Here is a 21722-nt window from a genome sequence, read left to right as displayed (position 1 = left end):
TTCTGCTTTGGGAAAATTACTTTGATACCGGAACTATACATAGAGCCTTTGCAACATGGTAGAAGCCATCACAATTTGTGCTTTACTAGTATTTCCTTAGAGCACCCAGGGCTTCCTCTATTCCACAATGATTTATTGGAATAGAACTTTGTGAAGGAAAGTAAGTCAGAGGGGAAGTAGAATTTGATTTATACACAGTTTTCCAGATACATCTATCCTATAAAGGACAGTATGAGGCCAATTTAAGCTGAAAAGATATTCTTGCCAAAGTGTTTATGAGAGGTACTATTGTGCTAAGTGTAAGAGATAAAGAGAAACTGCTAAAGTACACTTAAAAAGTGACAGATAATATTTTTACCCTTTACCAGTATTCTTCATCCTTGAGGATTTTCCCTTTATTCTATGTTTTACCACCTACAATCATTTCCCTAGTACTGAGAGGTAAACTGATTAGAAATCCCTAAAGCTATTTGGGAACAAAGACAAATACTAAGGATTTTCTTTTTCAGCCAAAGGCAAGGTTTATTAGAACATCTGTTATATTGGGCAGACTCTTAAGAAGTCTGAACATTAGGAAGCTATTGGCTAGATTTTAAGAATCTAAGCATCTTAATGGAGACAAGATGGACCTTGTATACAGAAAGACTATGGGAGGGGTCTAGGAGTGGCCAAGTAGCCTATGAGGTAATACAACTCCAGGGACCTGGATCCCATAGCCAAGGAAGAATGGAGCCTAGATAGGATTAAGGGTGGGAAGTGGCCTGGGTCCACAGAAAGGTAAGGCAATGGAGGGCTAGGCTAGGTTAAGGGTAACAATTGAGAGAACGGTGTAGCCACAATGAAAGGCCAGTTGATGGGATTATAGCCTCAGACGAATGCCAGAGTTTTGGCCATGTGGGAAAGTCCAGGGGTTTTCCTTTCTGGGGCCCAGATCCCACCCCATCATTCCCCCTCAAACAAATGGGACCCAAATTTTTTGGAGTAAGGGGCAAAGGTCTTGGCTTCTGAAACTGCTGCCTGCCATCAAGGGACCCCTGCCTCGAGGGGGTCCCAAAGAGGAGGTTGACTGGAACCAAGCACAGGCTGCATCCAGGGAATGATGGGGGGACTTTGGCTGGTACCTGCTGTTTGCTACCAACTATAGGTGAATGGCCCATAGTCTGGAAGACACAAATCTGACAGAAAAAACTGTAGGGCCCAGATACTAGATTTAGGGCCCAACTTTTAGGAGGTAAAGCATCCTTAGCTCTGTTTGGATTCAGATAATTCAGTTTTCCAACCATGCAGTATCAAATCCACTCCATAGCCAGACTCAGGAATAGCCAAGTGGGTAACATTCCCTTTCAAAGGAACGTAATGGGGAACTGAGCCAGAAGGAGTCCATCGTAGATTGAGGCTAAAGTTGTCCTCTCAGCTTTTCCCAATGCTGACTTCTCATCAGTATCACACTCTGAGTAGCTTGTGCTGTGTTTCAGATGGTGGATTGTTGATTATCAATGGATTATTAAGATCCATTAGACAACTCAAAATAAAATCCCATGAGCTTTTACCTCACACAGCAAGTTTCACTAATTACAGCTGAAGAAAAACGTTTCCAGGATTTATATCTCAAACTTAAATTTGTCCTGGTATAAAAAGCCAATCATTAGAAATTAATTCTATATACTTGCAAATTCTCTGCAAGACAAAACCCAAACACGCTTTTTGGCAAGTTTACACATTAAAACAATAACCAACAGTAGGCAAATTATTTTAGTGGTAACCAAATTATGAAAAGTTGCTTGACACAACTGATAGAAAAAGTTCACCAATTTGAAACTTGAAACAAACCCATTACCAATCAGGTGACTTCAATTTTGTTAAATGCATTTCCAGATTACTTTACACAGAGAATCAACATCTCATTAGCAGTTAAAACTAGAACTTCAAAAAGAGCATGCTTATCCAAGTTCTGAGCCTAGCTTCTTTACCTGGAGCAGGAAGTGCTGAACCTGGGTGATACTTCCAGGCAAAGGTTGCCCCAGGGCCCAAGGCCATTGCCAGTGGGACCCATACTATAGCTGCTGCCCCTCCCCCCTCCTTCCTTTCCCAGGTGGGGGAGGGTGAAATCAAAGGTGAAGGGTAAAGGGTGAAACTCTCTTCTCCTATGAGCGGGGTTAATAGATACTGTCTTGACTCAAGGGAAGGGAGTGGGAGAAAAGAGTGACCAGGGTTGTAAGGAGGAGTTTCAAAACTGCTTAATGATCAATCACAAAATCTCCAGAATCTGCCAAGATATATTTAGCTGTTCTAACTTTTTCCTATAACCTCCATGAAGGAGGATTCAGAGGTGTGGAGGGAAGGGAGTAAGAATGCCTCAGGGAAACAAAAAGCAATTGCAGTTTCCCCCCATTCTCTAGTGCTGAGAGAATTGACAGAATTGGGCATACACTTCCAGATAGGCCATTGGTCCTTGTCCTCTATGCTGAGGAAGGTGTACCCAGGTCCATGGCCTCAAATCGACCCAGTGGACTGAGAGCCTGAGAGTATGAGGCTGAGTGTGAGAGAGCCTCGTAACTCTCTGCCTGAAAAGCACCTCCAAGCCTTGGTGCTTAGAGAATGACCCCAACTTCAGAGCAAGAAAGGAGAGGTGGAGGAGGCTTACATACCTTCCAGTCTTGGCTGGAGAAGAACTTGGGGTTAGACAGTTTCCCCATATGTGCCACCAAAATGTTGAGGTGTAGAGGTGCTGGAATCCCACAATCACAATACGGGGGTCCTACCCGCAAGAATTTGACCCAAACCTTCTTTCAGCCAAAGATAAGGTTTATTAGAACATCTGTTATATTAGTCAGACTCTTAAGGAGTCTGAACATTAGTAAGCTATTGGCTAGATTTTAAGAATCTAAGCCAAGGATTTTTTTAGAAGAACTTGCATAGAAAATCAATAATTAGTATACTTTTTGGTGAGCAAAAGCTTTATTTTCTTGAGGTGTAATCTCTCAGATATGATGAGAATAAAAAGAAGATAAAAACTTATAGAGGGATTAAAAAAACCTGCTATCTAAATTATAGGTGTTTACTAAAGTATGAAATATGCATGATTAAACAGAGCCAACCACTGAGACAGCATTTCTGATAGATCCTTTGAATATTCAATTTTAGATTTTTTCCCCCTAATTTTAACTCATCTTAACTTGGGCATTGTTACTTTCTGATATCAGCTTTTTCAGATCTAGGGACAGAGTAGGAAATGATATCAAGGAGGTTTGAGATGAAGAGAATGGGAGAAGGTGGAGTTCACCTTGAATGGCTTCAATTTTTTTCAGTAGAGGCAAAGTCCTCACTTTGAGAGGAGGGAGGGAAAAGTTGCTAGGGGGAGTGGCTGAGGAGGGACTTCTTATTCTTTTTACTTCAGGAGTCACAGTGCTCATTTGACTTAGGATCTTCATTTCACAATATGCTTTTGATGGTGGGTTATTAGGCCAGCTTGTTCTTTGAAAACGGTGGTACTGTCAATAAAGTTATTAGATCATACATCTCAAAAGGACTTTTAGGAAAGAAAATTAGGAAAGGCATAAGAAGAGAAAACTCCCCAATGATATTTTCCATTCTTTCTAGGCAACTTCCAGTAACCCTGGAAATATTATTGGAGTTTCTGATGTTAGGTGTAGTTCTAATTATTGCCAGCTGATAGCTGGGACAGCAGTTCTCTGGTTCTCACAATAAGGAAAGAAATTTATTCTTTTACCCTATTTCTACCTTTCCTCCACTTTAGAGAGGTTGCTGAACTCTTTAGTGCTTCACTGCCCCTCATGAGAGAGTGGGTGGGCAGTTGGGGCAGGTGGACAATCACTATAATTCTGTAAATTAGGTGGAGAGGTAGAAACGGTAAGAAGTTAACAGATCTGCAGTGGAGAGAAACTTCACTTGTAGCATTGTACCGCATATGTTAGAGTAGGGCATCTTTAATAGCTCTGGGCTGACCACAACAGTTTGGTAGCTCAGATTCAGGGTATGAATGAAATGAAATTTTTGTAAGCTGTCTAACAGTCACCAAAAGGACATTTGTTTAGCAATAGAAGTAAAAAGCTATTTAGATATTGTTGATTCAAGTGAATACAGCTTGCTGGTCAGAAACTGGAGGGAGGAGCAGGGCAAATATTTGTAATCTGGCTTTTTGTACCTATGGTGTCAGAAAATTATACGAAGGTCCCAAGCATTTAGCCACTTGTTGCAATTGGGTCTTAATTTCAGTACTTTTTTATAAGTACTGTACTAGGTCGGTCCTGATGGTGGTGAGGATGATGTTGATGGTGAGGATGATGAAGTTGATTTTTTCCTTTTGTTTGGGACCTGTGATTTTATCAGTGTAAGAACTCCTACAACCAAAGAAGCCTGGCAACTCTACTATAACATGTATCCTTAGACAGTTACTGTAATTACTGAGAAGTTAAATGACTTGTCGCTCATCACATCAGCTAATATTTGTCCAAGGCAAGACTAGAACCCACACCTGCCGAACTCCAAGGCCCTAGGCTGCCTCTCAGTAATAATGATAATATTAATAATAATAATATTGGATATTTATCTCTCATTTTATAATTTTCAGAGCAGTTTATACCATGAGATCATGTTAGTTGCTCTCATGAGTGGTACATCTGTGTCCAGATTTCAATTATGGAAGAAAGAAGCAGCAAAATAAACAACTCATTAAGTTGAAGCTGGTTTTAATCCTCTTTTTAGGGGGTTGCTTTTTGCTAATAAAGCAACTGGCATGAGATTTTGGCAGATTTGTGACAGAAACCACATTATGTTTGATGAGATGCATGCTCCTATTTGAGCTATATCCAAAAAGGGGCAGATGGAAGGTTTTCACAAAAAATCCCAGTTAGCATGAGCCTGGAATTCCTAATTTTCTTTTCTTTTTTCCTTCCTAGCAATAAATAGTTCTCAACAGATGGAATACATCCTAGTTAGAGGCATGATTTCAAAAGTTACAAACTGTAAACAACTTATTCCAATCCATAGAGAGTCAAATACATGCAAATAAGAAGCAAAACCCATACCTGGAGAGCCCAGACTCTATTGCGAGTGGCACCATGTGGTTTAAAGATACTGACAAATCCATAATCACGAAGCAGTCTCTGCCACATTTCTGTTGCTGTTTGTTTTGATTATATGGTTCTTTAGCAGATTATTAATGTAATTTATCTTCAGCATTTCAATGCTGTGGAAAATACTGTGTCTTTCTAGGGGGAAAAGCTGTGTGGTGTAACAGAGTGTGCCAGATGGGCAAGGAAGAACTCACGTGCTCAGATACAAAGTTCACCAGGCGTGACCCTTGCAGATGTTTTATCCACAGTGTTACTGATTATACCACACGCACCTAGTCAGGAATCACAAGTCAGAGACCCTCAAGTTGGCCATCTCCATCAGATACCAAAGGCCTTTCTCTTTTTTGTCCCTAAATTGAGACTCTCTTTGCCAAACAGAGAGGCATGAAAAAAGAGGCATTAACTGGTTTGATGATAGTAAGAGGAAGAACACCCAAAATATGATATCCAAGAGATTTGTAGATAATTCAGCACGAATATGTGAGCTCTTTCATTTCTTGGGCACAGTGGTGTTTGGTCCTACTAATGTAAATAACAAAAATGCAGCACGATGAATTTCGCTGGGGTTTTACTGAAGGGCCAGATCCAGATAGGTTCTTGCCTAGGCAAAATTTTGAAGAAAATGAGGTTAATTTGCCTTTTTGCCCCCACCAACTGTTATTCCCTCAACCCCAGTGCCATTGATCTGGACTTTAGACTGGCCAGAGATACTCCTGGGCCTGCCCTCTCCAGAAAATGCCAATTCTCTTCTTCAGGGTTTTCTGTTACAGTATTATTTTTTTACTGTAATGTATCCCATCAAAGTCAAGGTTTTGCTTCCATCCAATGACAGCTTTCTGAGAAACTAATGCTTGCTAAAAGGTTAAAGTTAGAGGAGAAAATGATTGTCTTTCTTCCCTCCTTCAAAGCAGTGAGTCTAACAATGATCATTTCAGACCACTAGTTAAGAGGCTAGGGCAGTATTTTGGGAGGCACTGTGCCAGGTATCAGTAAAAGACAAGAGACAGGCAGGCTCTCAATGTGACTGCAAAAATTGCTCCGTCTCGTCTTGGAAAAACGCTAGAGCCTAAGCTGTTGAAACTCAAAATGTACAAAGAAATTACATCACTACACTCTGCTCCAGCACTCCCTATCATCCATACAGAATCTAGTTCCCAACTTATTTACGTAGTCCTTTAACCAAAAAGGACAAATGTACCTTCTGTGAGTTGACTTTATGTTATAATAGCGCCTGTGCTATGCTGCTAATTGTCACCACTTCAACAGCTATAGGGCTAGAGAATTATTGCTTAGAGTTGTATTTCCTTCTTGACTGAGGGCAGCCCAAGTCTATGTCTACTGAGCTGTCATCTTCTTCTTCCTCAGGATCTAACACATGAAACAGACCCTGAAGATGCATGTAGATGAGGATATGGAAGGTTTTCTTTGAGTGGTTAATGTGCTCGTTTTCCTTTGACGCAAGTGCTAGTCCAACCAGCCTGTTCCTGGGTTCCAGCTGGTAACCGGGGTATTTATCTTGCACTGAAATATGGCTTATTACACCAGGCCAACCATAGAATCTGACCATTGAAAGGAACCTCAGAAGTCAGAGTACCAGAGTGCTAGTGTTGGAGTAAGGAAATCTTGGGTCTGAGTCCTACTTCCGACACTTAACTAGCTGGGTGACCACAAGCAAATCATTTAACCTCTGTGGATCAATGTTTCGCCATCTAGAAATGGAGATAATGAAATCTCATAGGGTTGATGTGTGGCTCAAATGAGATAACATATATAAAATACCTTACAAACCTTATGTAAATTCTGTTTATCATTGTTACTATCACCTATAGCAACACATTTTTAAAATTAGGAAAACTCTCTACAAGAATTCTTGTGACATTAATCATTTAACATTTGCTTTAAGAACAGAAATGGGAGATTCAGTACCTCTTATGGTAGAACGTGGGAAGGCAGCTATAAGTGGTGGGAAGTTTTCTCTCATATACATATATACATACAAACACATGCACATGTGTGTGTACATATACACGCATGCAGATATATAATACACAGATACACACATATACTATGTAATACATGTGTATATACACATATAAACAAATACATATGCACACGCATATAATGTGTGTATATAAACATGCAGTACACATATATGCACATACAAACATGCTCACACATACATACAAACATGTATATGTCTTTGTAAATTTCACCTACTAGTTCTAGTTCTCTCCTCTACAACCAAGAAAACAAGTCTAATTTCTCTTCCAAGTAACAGCCTATCAAAATTGGAAAACAACTATCACAACCCCCACAAAGTTTTTGCTTTAGGTTAAACATCCACAGTTCCATCAAATGAGCTTCATTTGTCAAGAGTTTAAATCCTTTCATTATCCTGGTTGCCCTCCTCAGTATCTGTTCCAGTTTTTCGATGTCCTTCATAAAATGCCTTACACAGAATGGCACACAATGCTCCAGAAGTGATTTGACAAGGGCAAAGAATGGGGAGATTTTCACTTTGTTCTAGAAACAATGCTTCTATTGTATAGTTCAGTATTACGTGAACTTTTTTTGACTGCCAAGTCACATTTTGGACTCATGTTGAACTTGCAGTCTTCTAAAACCCCAGGACTTTTCTTTTGAGCATTTTATTGATGTTTCTTTCTTTCTTCTTCTTTTTTTTAAAGACTCTGGTCTCATTTTCCAACAACTCACCTCACCCTCCACTATTATGACCTTTCCTTCTAACAAAGAAGTACAGTTAAGCCAAACTAACTTAAATATTCACCACATCTAATACTATATGTCCCATTCTGCATCTATAGATCCACTACCCCCATACCAAGAAGAACAAAATGTATTTCATCATCAATGCTCTAGAGTTAATATTGGTTATTGTATTAACCTAAATACTGGTATTTTTTAGATCTGTTTTCCTTTCCAAAATGGTTACTGTGTACATTCTTCTCTTGGTTCTGCTAACCCCACTCTGCATCATTTCATACAAATCTGCCCAATTTTCTCTGCAATCTTGATACTCATTATTTCTTAAGTTGTGATAATATTCTATTACTTTCATATACTCAATTTGTTCAGCCATTGCATGAACAATAAGCCACCACATTGTTTCCAGTGTTTTGTTACTACAAAAAGTGAGACTGAGAGTTGGGTGGCAGGGGGACACCAAACGTGGATGAGAAACCCTGAAAAGGGTTTGGCAAGCCCTCACACCAGAGGTGCTAGTACTTCGCGAATGCCCAATGCACTCCAGTAAAACCATCTTGGCAGATGGGCGAGACCAGGATGAGGGTGACCAATGGTCCACAAACCTGTCAGTAAGTTAGGGAAATATTTACCCCAAACATATGGAGACTTTTCCCGGCAGAATGGGTGGACGAGAAAAATTTGTTCCAATGGCCACGAAGGCAGCAGAAGCAGGTGCTGTGGAGCTCTTAGAGTTTACTCAGGAATTGAAGACACCGACATCATCCACTGCATCCCAGGTCACCACTGGTTGTCCTGACTTTTGTCTTGCTACTGAGCCTCGGTGACTCAGAAAGAGACAATGAAGCTAATGACTTTGTGCAGCTCTTCCTCACTTAAATCTAATTCATGCACAAGTCAAGATATCACCCAATGATGTCATTGGTCCTTTTCAAAAACAGAGGATGAAGAGCAACAGCTATTACAAAAAGTATTGGCAGAAGTATTTTGATGTATATATGGGATCTTTCTCTCTGTCTTTGACCTTTTTAGGATGCACACCTAATAGTGGCATTGTCTGGGTTAGAGGTTAACCCCAGGTTCTTTTCATATGAAGCCTCCCGGCTTTCCTGGTTTCTCTCAAGTCTCAACTAAAGTCTTACCTTCTGCAGCATTTGGTAATGCTTCTTAATTGTAGTGTTTTTCCTCTGAAATCCACTTATACTGTACATATCTTGTTTGCACATAGTTGTTTGCGTGTTATCTCCTCCATGGGGTCGTGAGTGCCTTGAGAGCAGGGACATTTAAATTTTTTTGTTTTTCTTTGTGTCTCCCGTACTTTGCACAGGGCCTGGCTCATGCTGTTGTTATTCAGTCGTGTCCAACTCTTCGTGACCCCATGTACCATAGCACACTAGTACTGTCCATGGGATTTTTTTTTGGCAAAGTACTGGAGAAATTTGCCATTTCCCTCTCCAGAGGATTATGGTAAACAGAGGTTAAATGACTTGTCCAGGGTCACACAGCTAGTCAGTGTCTGAGGACAGATTTGAACTCAGATCTTCCTGACTCCAGGCCCAGTGTTCTATCCACTGAGCCCCCTAGCTGCTTCCATCTGGCATATGTTGTTCGGTTGTTTTCAGTCATATCCAGCTTTTCATGACCTCATTTGGGAATTCCTTGGCCACAATACTGGAATGGTTTGCCATTTCTTTCTTTAGTTTGTTTTACAGATGAGGAAACTGAGGCAAGCAGGGTTAAGTGACTTGCCCAGAGTCATACTGCTAGTAAGTAACTGAGGCCAGATTTGAACTCAGGAAGATGATTTTCCTCACTTCAGGTCTGGTGCTCTATTCACCAAATCACCTAGCATTACATTGTATACACTTAATAAAGTCCTGTTGATTGACTGAACTATTGCTAGCCATATCTCCCTTTACTCTACTTTTTCTTTTAATTTTTTCAACCCATGTGGGTTAAATTTCATCTTATTAGATTCAGTTTGTTTGTTCCAGTCTGTCATTTTTTTCTTATAATCTTAATTTTGTCATCTAACAGATTTGCTTTATTTCATCAGCAAATTTAATAAGCAAGCCATATGTGAAATTAGGGGCGTTTAGCCTGGAAAAGAGAAGATTTAAGTGGGATATGAGAACTGAATATAAATATCTGAGGCTGTCAAATAGAAGAGTGATGATATCTGTTCTGTTTGGCCTGAAGAGGGTAGAACTAGGGCAATTCACAGAAGATATCAGATTACTCACTATCTTAGGGAGGGGAGAGGGAAGGGAGAGAAGGATAGAATTTGGAACTCAAAACTTAAAAAAACCCAAATGTTAAAAATTGTTTTCACATGTAATTGGTGGAAAATAAAATATTATTAAAACAAACAGAAAAAACTTAATGATCAGTGCTATCTAAAATTAGAATGCATCAGGAGGTAGTGAGTTCTTTTTTAGGGGAGGTCTTTAAGCAAACGCTGGAAATGAATTTTTAAATTTAAATTTAAAAAATTAAAATTAAAAATTAAAAAAGGCATAGGGGTTGCAGCTACTGTATTTGCTATACCTTTAAATACTACTGTAGCTACTATTTTTGCTATGTTTTTAAATGCCCTTGGGCCAAAACTCTTTGCAATCCCTTGGAAAGATCAGCTGGGACAGGTCTAAAACTTGTAAATACACAGTAGAAATACAAACATTAGTGCTCTAAAACAACAAGGATGATTTTCATGGCCAACTAACCTTTGGTGCCATTGAAACTAAAATAAAACAAATACACATTAATAGTAACATGTGGTAGACATGGCACTATATAGGATGTCATCTGATTCTCTATAACATACCTGTAGCATCTATAGGATACTGTAGTGACAACATGCCTAACAACACACAAGATATTTAATATATGCACATTTCAGAAGTGTATGCACGTCCATAGCATCAAAAATAATAAGCATGGCTAACTAACAAAGCAAAGCTGGCTAGCTGCAACAATATCAATAGACCTGTGCATAAAATAAAATTTAACAAAAAGTAGTCGTGTATATACACGACAATCAGCAAATAGAATTGCTATTGCATGAACATGAGATAGTTTCTGAGATGCTCCATCAAAGATGAAGAAATCTTTCTAGATCTTTTTCTGAAAGGTCTGGAATCATCTAGATTCTGTGAATTGCCCTTCAAGCACATCCCACATCCCATTCATGCATGAAAACACGCTGATGATCCTCTTGCTGGGTTCCTGCCTCAACCGGTACTTCTACTCTTATGGTATTGAGGAGTCTCTAAAGTCAAGATCCAGCATAGATGGCGAACAGCTGGGGCTCTTGTGGTGTTCACTGGAATTTCTTGCCTCTATCCTCTTATAAGTTTCTGTACTGTCTGCATAGATGGTCAAATATGCAGGTATTGAATCCCAACTTATTGCTTGCAGTATCCTGTTAGAATTTTGAAAGGATTAGAATTAATTCTGATCAGTGCTGTGTGAGAAAATATTTTATTGTTTATTAATATTGTTTGAACTTAGCTTTATGGGGCTAGAAAATTGTCTAACCCAAAGCTTAGGATATAGCTTAGGCTGACCTCAGAGGTGCTCTGGGGAAGCCAGATGGTTATAAGGAATGCTTCAGTTCCACCCAGGTCTTGTTTTAGGTCAACCCAAAGGTTATGTTTTGGGTTGCCCGAATTTGAAAATTTATACTTACCTGCTGACATACATCTCAGACTGCCCTACTGTCTACATGTGGTGAATCAGGCAAATATCCTTATGTTCTTATCTGAACTTTACATAATATAACCTCACATAACCTCACATAAATTTGAAAAGGGAGCCATATCCTTTCCCCACATCTCTCCTTTACTAAATAAATGTTCTAATAACATTCTTTCTAAAACTATTTCAGATTTTGGGGTTTGTTCTCTACTGATAATTACCAACACTTGACATTCCAGTGAGCATTGTAGAATCTGGACATGCCAGAGTCAGAGTGTCTGCTTTTCTGCTGTCACTAACACCTTCCTTAGGGAATTTCAAGCTCAGCTGGATATATCCAAGTATGGATAGACTTTATCACTTAAACCACCAAGTTCAAGCCCTGTCATAGGTTTTAAAGGCATTTTACTCAAATACCTGTCATAAAAATAGAAAATGATGGTGATTTGAGATCGCTGATAGCATTGCAGTCCATGGTCTCAACTTTTTCCTATCGCCGCTGCATGAAACCCTATGAGTCCAAGTGGAAAAGACCCCTTGGGAACTGATGATGAGGTCAATGTGACTGTTCTTGGGACCCAGGATGACCTCCTTCCCTGGCCCCCTTCCAGTTTCCTGAAACTGGATCAGGAGATTTTAACTTCTTCATGACCAAGGCTGCGTTCTCTTTGCCAGTACGTCCAACATAAGAATGGCCACAATTATAACAGAAGATGGATCTGTTACTCTGATGGGTTACCTGATGGAGGTGGTCTTATATCAGACTCTCATTCCCTCCATTCCCTTGGTCCTCTACCTCTCCAAGGAGGATAAGATTGTGTACTGTTCCATCTCTTACCTGATTGTCTTAGTGTCTATGACTGCCATTCAGCACTGATGATGCTATTGTCCTGTTTTGCTCCTGTGGTTCACACTTAAGAAGTCCTAGAGCCTGCTGAGGCTAAGTCCTGTGGATTATATTGATTCTTGAAGCTCAGGAGTATTTCTCTCTCTCTCTCCTCTTCCCCTCTAATCCAGCTTGCAAACAGAAGTGGAAAAATAGTCCCCAAAGAGACCCCAAGGATGGCAGCTGCTTAATGACCCTTAGTGAGGAAGAGAAATTCTGCCTATGGATTCTAGAAAGGTGCTGGTACGTTGAGCCCAGAAGAGACCTACAGCTAAGGGGAATACTGTGAAGGGAGAAAAAGACTTCTGGGGCCAGTAGGAGTGTGCCTCATACCTATTATACTGTAAGTATGAGCCACCTCTCCCAAAGGACCTTGTGTGTGTGTGTGTGTGTGTGTGTGTGTGTGTGTGTGTGTGTGTGTGTATGCATGTGCGTGCCTGCTTGTGCATGCACTCAAAGGGAGAGTGTGCCCTCCAGGATGAGAGGGATATTTTGTAGCTACTGGTTTGGTTTTTTGTTACGATGTCTTTGAATACCCTTTTCTAGAAATTGATTGATGTTAACTGGTTGACTGATATTGGGGGAAAGAACATTGGATGGGGGTTCATCATCAGTAGTGTTAAAAACCATAACTCTTTAGGGTTGCTCCTAAAACCCTGAGGGGAGTAGTAATCTACCAACCTACCAATATGCCCTTCCATCTCTGTCCTCTGTTGTTGGACACTACCACTCTGGTACCTTCTGCCACCAACTCTTTTTGCTAGTGAAACCTCTCTGATAAATCACCTAAGCTGACTGGTTGCTTCGATGCACCTGTTTCAGGATATTCATTCACCTAATATCAAGAAAAAATAAACATGAAATAAATAGAGGTACCAGTGGCTGGATGGGAGGAAATTTCTCTGCTCTTTCCCATTCAGCAGCTCAGAATCATCCTCCTCACTTGAAAGTCACCAGGGAAAAGAGTCAAAAATTGGCAGCTCCAACATTTTATATGCACATTCTTTTTCAGCTCAGCTTTTCCTGAGTCATCAGTCCTTCAAACCCCAAAGCCAATTAAAAGGCTTTTTCATCACCACACAGTTCCAGTCTCAGTCACTCATGGCTAAAAACTGGCTATCCAAAGTTCCATGGATTGGGGCTGGAATTAGGCAAGGAATATCCAGTGTACACTCTGTATAACCCATCAGCACACACTCTAAGGACTTGGCCCTCATTGGCCAGTTTTACAATAGGAAGAAACTCACAGGTAAACAGCAGTAAAGGATACAGAGGAATAGCATGTAGTAACAGAGATTCTTCTTTCCTTGGTCTCAGCTCACTTTCGTGAGTTCTTATCTCTGCTAGGTCTGGGTGGAGGAGGAGATTGCCAATTTACATTTGTATTTTCTCTGTCTGTCTCTGTCTCTCTGTCTCTCCCTCTCTCTCTCACACACACAGACACCCCCCCCATACCCCAAACTTACTCATGGAAACTTATACTGTCTTATCAGTACTATCTCAGTATATTACTTTTGTGAGTTTTGAATAGATTCAAGGTCTTTTCTGCTCCTCCAGCCCTCCCTTTCTCAGGATGAAGCAAGAACTTTTTTTCCCCCTATTTCTATGTCTCTTTCTGCCTCTCTCTGTCACTTTGTCTCAGTCTGTCTGTACCCAAGATCCAAGACTTTCCCCGACTACATACATGCTAACATTAATTACAAAACAATGGGTAGCAGCTGCCAAATTTTCTTTCATATCAAGGAAATTAAAATGTAGTAAAGGAAAGTAAAATGTAGTAAAGGAGAGGAGAACAGTTTGTGAGAATAGGAAGAAGACAATTCTTTTTCTTTTTTCCTCCTTTCTATCTTTCTTTTTTCAGAACTGAGCATCTTTCTTTCTTTCTTTCTTTCTTTCTTTCTTTCTTTCTTTCTTTCTTCTTTCTCTCTCTCTCTCTCTCTCTCTCTCTCTCTCTCTCTCTCTTTCTTTCTGTCTGTCTTTCTTTTTTTCAGAACTGAGCATGCAGATTTAATAATATAGATCAGGGCCATATGGGTCTAGTGCCTTGTTGCCAGGGCTCCTTCTCCGATCTTCTATTCCTGTGATGCCCTGTGGGCTGCCTGCAGCTAGGTCCTCCATGTAACCTCTACCCCTCTTTAGAAGATTCAGACTGTAAATCTGAGGGGAGAAGTCAATAGGGATTGTGTACTTATAGGTATATGTGAATATACATTTTGTTTACTGACCTTGGATTAGAGGAGGTCTAGAATGAGGAAGTAGAAAGAATAAAGAAAGACCAGGCACATCTTTTCTCTTTGAGGCTGTTACCTCCACTCATTCATAGAGTAGAATGGTGGGATAATAGTGGAATCTTCTGGTTTTCCAATTTTTCCATAGTTCTCCTAGCCCACAACTGGTGAAAGTTGAAAAGTTTCTTTAAGCTAGATTGGGCCTAAAATCTAATTTGTGAGGAGAGAACCCATCTCCTTTGGACAATTTAGGAAAAGAGGAAGGGATACCGTTAAAAGAACTTAACCCCTCCACCATTGATGACTGCAGTGATGTCATACTTGTGCTCTAGTTCCTTCCTATCTTTATAAACTATTCCCTTCTCCTTTTCTTACTGTTCTTTAATTACTATCATTTTAATCTACTTGTGGGACATTTCAAAAAAGTTAAAAAAAAAAAAAAGGAAAATCTTTACTAGGACCCATAGAGCTTCCTCCAGTCTGTGGAATTCCTCATTCTCTGTTTCATCTCCATTGCTTTGTTCATAAAAGGTAAATACAGAGTTGTTCTGGCTCCTCTTTGAAACCCACTAGTAGTTGAGCTCCTACCATTTTTCTGGCTTTCATCACATGATCAAGAAACTGGACTTGTTCTTATCCAGCCACTCCAGGTTCCCCTTTTTTCTTCAGCTCCTCTAATACAATCTGGATACATACCATGGGGACCTTCCTTTATAGCTTGTTGTTACTGAAGAGCAGGCTATCTTATGCCTCCATCACTGTCAATTCAAGCAGCAGAAGGACAGGATGAGAGAGTACCAGGTGGCCAACTGTTTCTGCTGGGTGTCCTCATTTGGCCCTAATGTGAAGAAGGACAGAAAGCGTTATTGCCATGGTCACTTGAAACTTGTCACCCTGGAAGCAGACAATTCTTATGCTGCACATTCATTTCTTATGATGCTACACATCACAAATTTTGACTCCTTCCATCCCATGGGAAGGAGAGAGACCAAAGATTGGAGATGGGCAGTTCATGGGGCTAGATTATTGCTCCACCATGGAGACAGTAGAAAGGAAGCTGTCTTGGAAGGGCATTTTCTTCTTCTCACCAACAATTGTTGTTCTCTATTCTCAGCATTTCTTTGGCCCACTTCTAAAAACAGATCCAGAAGTCCAAGTTAAAAAAAAATGAAACAAAACTCAACAGATGAATGTTGGGATACAATCTACTTCAGTTTCTCTTAACCTCACAACAACACAAGCTCTTCACACAGAAAAGTCAATATAAACTATACAAAGTAATGTGGTGAGTATGGGCAGCAGAGGAGAGCCCTTATAATTAGGGAGATCAGTAAAGGTCCCTTTTAGTAAATGGTGCTTAATCTGAGCCTTGTAGGGGGCTAAGTATTTCAAGAAGCAGAGGACAGGTAAGAAACCATTACAGGAATGGGGTGGAGGTGGAGGGCTCAGCCTGAGCAAAGGCACAGAACTGGTGAATGGAATGCCATGTATAGAAACAGCAAGGAGACCAATATAGATGGAACCTAGAAGACATGGGAGGAATAATGAGTAAGAATTCAGGAAGACTAATCAAGACCCTTTAGAGCTGTCCAACTGAAAGGTGATGAGTTCCTAAGATAGTGGCCATCTGAGTGGAGAGAAGGAGATGGATGTGGGACATAGAATGCCAGAATCTATAAGACTTGAAAACTCCTCCACATCTGTGCATATGGCAGAGTGAATAATTGAGGCTGACTCTAAGGTTGTGAATCTGGGGGACTGGAAGGACTGAGTTAGAAAAATGAAGCACAGTAGTAAATATAGTGGGAAAGATAATGAGTTCTGTTTTGGGTATACTGAGTTTGAGATGCATGTTGGACAGAGAAAGAGAGAGAGTTCCAACAGAAAGTCACGTAGGACTGGAATTTAGGAGACAAACTAGGCCTGAATATGTAGATTTGGGAGTCATCTACAAAGAGATGATGACTAAACTTGTTGGGATTACCGAGATAGAAATTCTAGCAAAGTCCCTTTATATAAGAATTTCAAGATATTGGCTTCTTGATATAAACTACTCCTTATATTCATTTCAAAGCTTGTGTTGAGCTGAAAGGAACCTTAGATATCTGGATCTAGTTCAAACCCCTGATTTTATGGAGTAAGAAAATAGGCCCTACTCTAGGTCTAGGAAGAGACTCCATTATTCACTTGATTACAGGGGGTACTGGAAAGTGGAATGCAACGACTGTGGCTGTTCAGCTTTAATCATATCTCAGTCTTTGTCACCACAATATGTGTTGTGTCAAGTGAAGCAGAATTGTGATGCTACTGCTGTTGCTGACTAGGGGTTTGTGATATCTTTCAATTAGTCCTGGGCCTGGCTCTGCTACTAATCAGTCACGTCCACTTGGGTAAGTCATTCAACCTCAGCCTTTAATATCCTCACCTACTATATAAAGGGGATTGAGTGGACTTAAATTACCTCTGAAATTATTTTCAGCTCTAAAATATTAGGAAATTGTACAGTGTAATGTGCTACTACTATAGAGGCTTGTAGGTGAAGCTGTGGATAAAGCACTGGGCGTGGAGTCAGAGGGACCTGAGTTCAAATTTGGTCTTTACCATTACTAGCTGTGTGACCCTGGGCAAGTGACCTAACCTGTCTGCCTCAGTTTCTTCAACTATAAAATGGGAATAATAATTGTACCTACCTTCCAGAGTTGTCATGAGGATCAAATGAGATAATATTTGTAAAATGCTTAGCATAGTGCATGGCCATGGTGTCAAGCATTAAGAAATACTTATTTCTTTCCTTCTTCCTTCCCATGCTACCTCAAACTGCATGAACTAGGAGAATCATGATTCATTTGTATTGCAAGTCTATGCCCTACATAGTCTGTTCTCAGGTAATTAATAATGTATAAACGAAAGGATCTCTCGCAGTGGAAGATCAGACTGAACTGGGTTAGTTGCCTTTCAAGAAGCTGCTGGTAGAGGAAACTAAAAACCTAATGGCTGCAACATTGATAGTATCCACCTATGCAGGGAAAGATTTTTCCCTGAGCTCACTTCTCCTTATGCCATTGCTTTTTCCTTCTGGTCTTTTGGGGGGGGGGGATTATGTAATGATGATGATGGCAGATTCTTTTGTGAATTGATCTGCATCTCTTGGGAAGCAGGGCATTTTGCCAAATCCATTTCCACATGAATTAACAATTTCATACCTTCAGGTTGACTTGCTAACTTGCTATGTATTTATATCTCACCTGCAAGAGAAACTTGCTGTGAATTTCTGATCTGTGACCAGCTGGGCATACACACCTTGGTAAATGAGTGTCTTCCTTTTGTCTGCAGTAAGGAACTGATCTTCGGTTCGTCTCCACTTTGTACCTCTTTCATTTACTTTTTATACTATACTTTGCATTTTAGTTTTTGCATATCTTTATATTTAACCCTCCCCCAAGAATATAAACTCTCTGAGGATAATGATTCTGTAATTCATATTTGTATCTTTTGTAGTGCCTAACACAGTGCTTTGTGCACAGTTCAGTAAATGTTTGTTAAATGAATGAATGGATGAAGAGATATTTCGACTGACTGTCTGGAGTTTCCTCTGAGATATATATATATATATATATATATATATTATAATATAATTATATATAATATATATATATATATATATATATATATATATATTATATTATATATATATATAATATAATAATATATATATATAAATATATATATATAATAAATCTTCCTTGGGCTTTTGTTTACCCAACCTGTCACTATTTATAAACCTATTCTTCTGCTCTGGATTCTCTACTTCCTGATGCTGAATGGTGAGGAAAATAAGAGGAGACTTGTTTCTGTTTCCTTATTAAGGGGAGGAAAGAAATCCAGGACTCCCAGGGACTAAAAATAGATGTAGAAATTTTGGATTATGTTGACTCTTATCATGCAGTCTCAGAGTTGAAAGAGACCTTAGAGATAGTTTATCAAATCTAACCCTCTCACTTAGCAGATAAGTAAACTGAGGGCAAGAAAGATTTATCATCTTTTTCAATGTTACATAGCTAATTAGTGAAAGAGCCAGGACCATATTCCAGATCTCCTGAGTTTTATTCTGGTATATATTTAGCACCTCCAGAGTTTCCAAGCAAATTTAACCTCAGACCCAGAAATAGATCGAGGAACCCCAAAATTCTAGTCTACAGAGACCTGGGATAACAAGAAAAAAGGTGATGCTAAGAAAAATTTTGGAGAAAAACCACGGGGATAGATGAGAAAGTGTGAAGGAAGGTGGTGGTGTATATGTCAGACAGTGTAAGGATGGGATGGTATATAAATCTTCTATAGTGTAAGGGGAATCTGTGATGTGATGTAGATGTGTGGCACAAGGTAGTAGAGGAGATGGATGGTGAGGTTTCTGTGTGATGCTAAGTAAGTTCTGAGGGCAATGTTTGAATCCAGATACCAGGTCCAGCACTCCATCTACTACACCACACTGCCTCTCAATGAACCGGCTTGCAGCAGGTTCATGTCTGGAGCCTACATGATCAATGTAGGCTTGATTGGTTCCCTAATAGTTCCACTGCTTAATTCATGCTTCCATCAGCCTTTGCTAGCATTATAATTTTCTCATAGAGTTTACAGAAAGACAGCATGGCACAATGGATAGAGCACTAGATTTGGAATCGGGAAGACTTGATTTCAAATCCTATCTTAGACACCTATTAGTTGTTTGAACCTTGGTTTCATTTTCTGTAGAATGAGAATAATAGTAGTACCAATTTCTCAGAATTTTGTGAGGATCAAATGAAATAATGTATATAGAATGCTCTGCAAATGTTGACTGGGTCCACTAACAATATATGTTTTCCAATCTTAACTGGACCCTCACTGGACCAACGCAATCCTTTTACTTCTCCCTATTGATTCTCAATTGTGCTCTCCACAGTGGTTGTTTCAAACCTCTCATACCACCTCCATTCCCTCAGTAGACCTTGTCTTATACTTTATTGAGAATGTAGAGACCATTCAATGTGAGCTCTCTTTTCTTTCCTTTTCTACATCTCAAAATTCCTTCACATCATCCTCTACTGTCTCTTCCTTTACCTGTTTTCAACTAAGAGATCACTCCTTCTATTTGTAGAATTGATCCTGTTTCCTCCCATCTTCTGCAGTAGATTGTGTCGGGAACCAGGGATCTATTGTGGACTCTTTGGAGCAGTGAGAGCCATAGTAGGAGGTAGAGCCAACTCAGTGACCGGGTTCTAGAAGAACCGTGGGGATGTGCATGAGTCTAAAGTGTTATTTCCAACATCTCCCTGTAGCCTGTTGGAGCCACAGCAGGAGACAGAACCAATTCCCAACTGGTATCCTTACAAACAGAAGAAGAAAGAGATTGGCTGAAGTCAAGAGCTCAAAGTGAGCTACTAGTTGATTGAGTCAGAAGCCAGGAATTAAGGCAGGTCCTTATACTAACTACCCCCATCCAAATTTTCAGCAACAGGAGCATGCAGACTACAGGAGGGATAAGATCAAACAAAGTCTATTCAATTTATCCAAGAGTGTCAGGGGAACAGATCTGATGTATAAAATCCCAATCGAAGAATTTAGGTTGAAAAGAAGAGTAAGCAGAAGAAAATGCTGAACACAATAAAGAAAAGGTAAAGGTTAAGGAAAGCCCAGAGAAGAGAGTAACCTTATCATAACCACAAGCAGAGCCATAGAGAAATTTAAAAAAAGGCCTGGCCATAAAGACTATAAGCTAGGAAAATTGGAGCAAGAAGTAAATAATGAAATTATGAATGAAATCAGAAAAAAGGAAGCAAAATAAATACCTTAGAATAGAAGGTAGAAATCCTTACCCTAGTACTGGACTTCCTGAAAAATATGTAACACAGCTGAGCTTTTACAAATAGAATATTTATTTCTAAAAATGGGATTGTGAATATACAAATATACTTCCCCCAACATGTGAGAGGCATAATCTTCCTCCTACTTTTTACCACCTCAGTCTCAGGGGAGGTGAAGAGGATTAGGGTTGCAGCTTAACTTGGTTTCTATAGAGCCCACTCCCAGTTCCCTGTTCAAAAGCCCTTTGGACTTGAGTCCTAGACACTCAGGCTTTTCAGGGCAGTTTGCATTGTGCCTAAAATCCTGGCTTCAAGGTTGCCATGGCTTGAATGATTAGTCTAGTAAAGATGACCTTTGGTACCTAAAACTGGGAACAAATAACATAGAAATGAACCAAACATCCAAGGCCCATTTTGCAAAACTGGGGTGAAAGAGAGAGATCCAGGAAGGACTTGGCTTCTCTCATCAGTTCTATTCCTGGTGTCCATGCTGGGTGCAGCAGATAGGAGTCACTGAAAGGAGCATAGCTGAAAGATGGTGGAAATAAGACAGCTACCAGAACAACCTCATAATTTTTAAAGACTCACATAGCCAGGCAAAGGGCAGGTAGGTGTCACAGTGGATAAAGTCAGTAAGATAAAAGTTCAGATCCAACCTCAGACGCTTACTAGCTGTGTGACCTTTATTTAATCCTGTTTGTCCATTTCCCTAAATGAGATCACAAATAGACATGATAGAAACAACTGAACAAGCCAGTCGAAGGAGGCAACCCCAATCTATGTAGTAGAGGATGCAATGGGCTCCATGTTAGACAAAGCCCAGCTTACACATCTCCCCCTGATTGAAATTTGCTGTCTCTATCAAATAGAGAGGAATGGGCTCAGATTCTTAAGATCTGGCCTGCTTTCTGGTCAATGTGGTGGATGTTCTAATAAACCTTGTCTTTGCTGAAAAAAAAAGAGAGGAATGCATTTTTTTTTAAGCACAGTCCTTATCTCAAATTCAGAATAGTTCTTTATTGTCTCTGAGGAGGCATAAGAAATGCCCATTCACTTCCTTCCCCAGTGACAGACAGTGAAGTCTCAAATATCATACACAATCCCACATGTACAGATAAAATCAGTTGCCTCCAAATGGTTACAAATAGGGTGAACTCAGTGACTCCATGACAAATAAGAAATGTTAGAATACAGTCAAATGCGGGGAAAAAAACAGAAGAAAATCTAAGTTATCTACTACTACTAAGTT

The 21722-nt window shown here is 39.8% G+C and overlaps 1 pseudogene; it reads right to left on the bottom strand.

Annotated features, from left to right (window-relative positions):
* Window positions 1-14902: 14902 nt before the first annotated feature.
* The window catches only part of LOC110220652 (vacuolar protein-sorting-associated protein 25 pseudogene), a 48203-nt pseudogene continuing 41383 nt past the window's right edge, over window positions 14903-21722 (bottom strand).

Source organism: Phascolarctos cinereus, unplaced genomic scaffold, assembly GCF_003287225.1.
Source record: "Phascolarctos cinereus isolate Bilbo 61053 unplaced genomic scaffold, phaCin_HiC Scaffold_3;HRSCAF=262, whole genome shotgun sequence".
NCBI classification, from domain to species: Eukaryota; Metazoa; Chordata; class Mammalia; order Diprotodontia; family Phascolarctidae; genus Phascolarctos; species Phascolarctos cinereus.
This window is presented reverse-complemented; position numbering and strand designations above follow the sequence as displayed.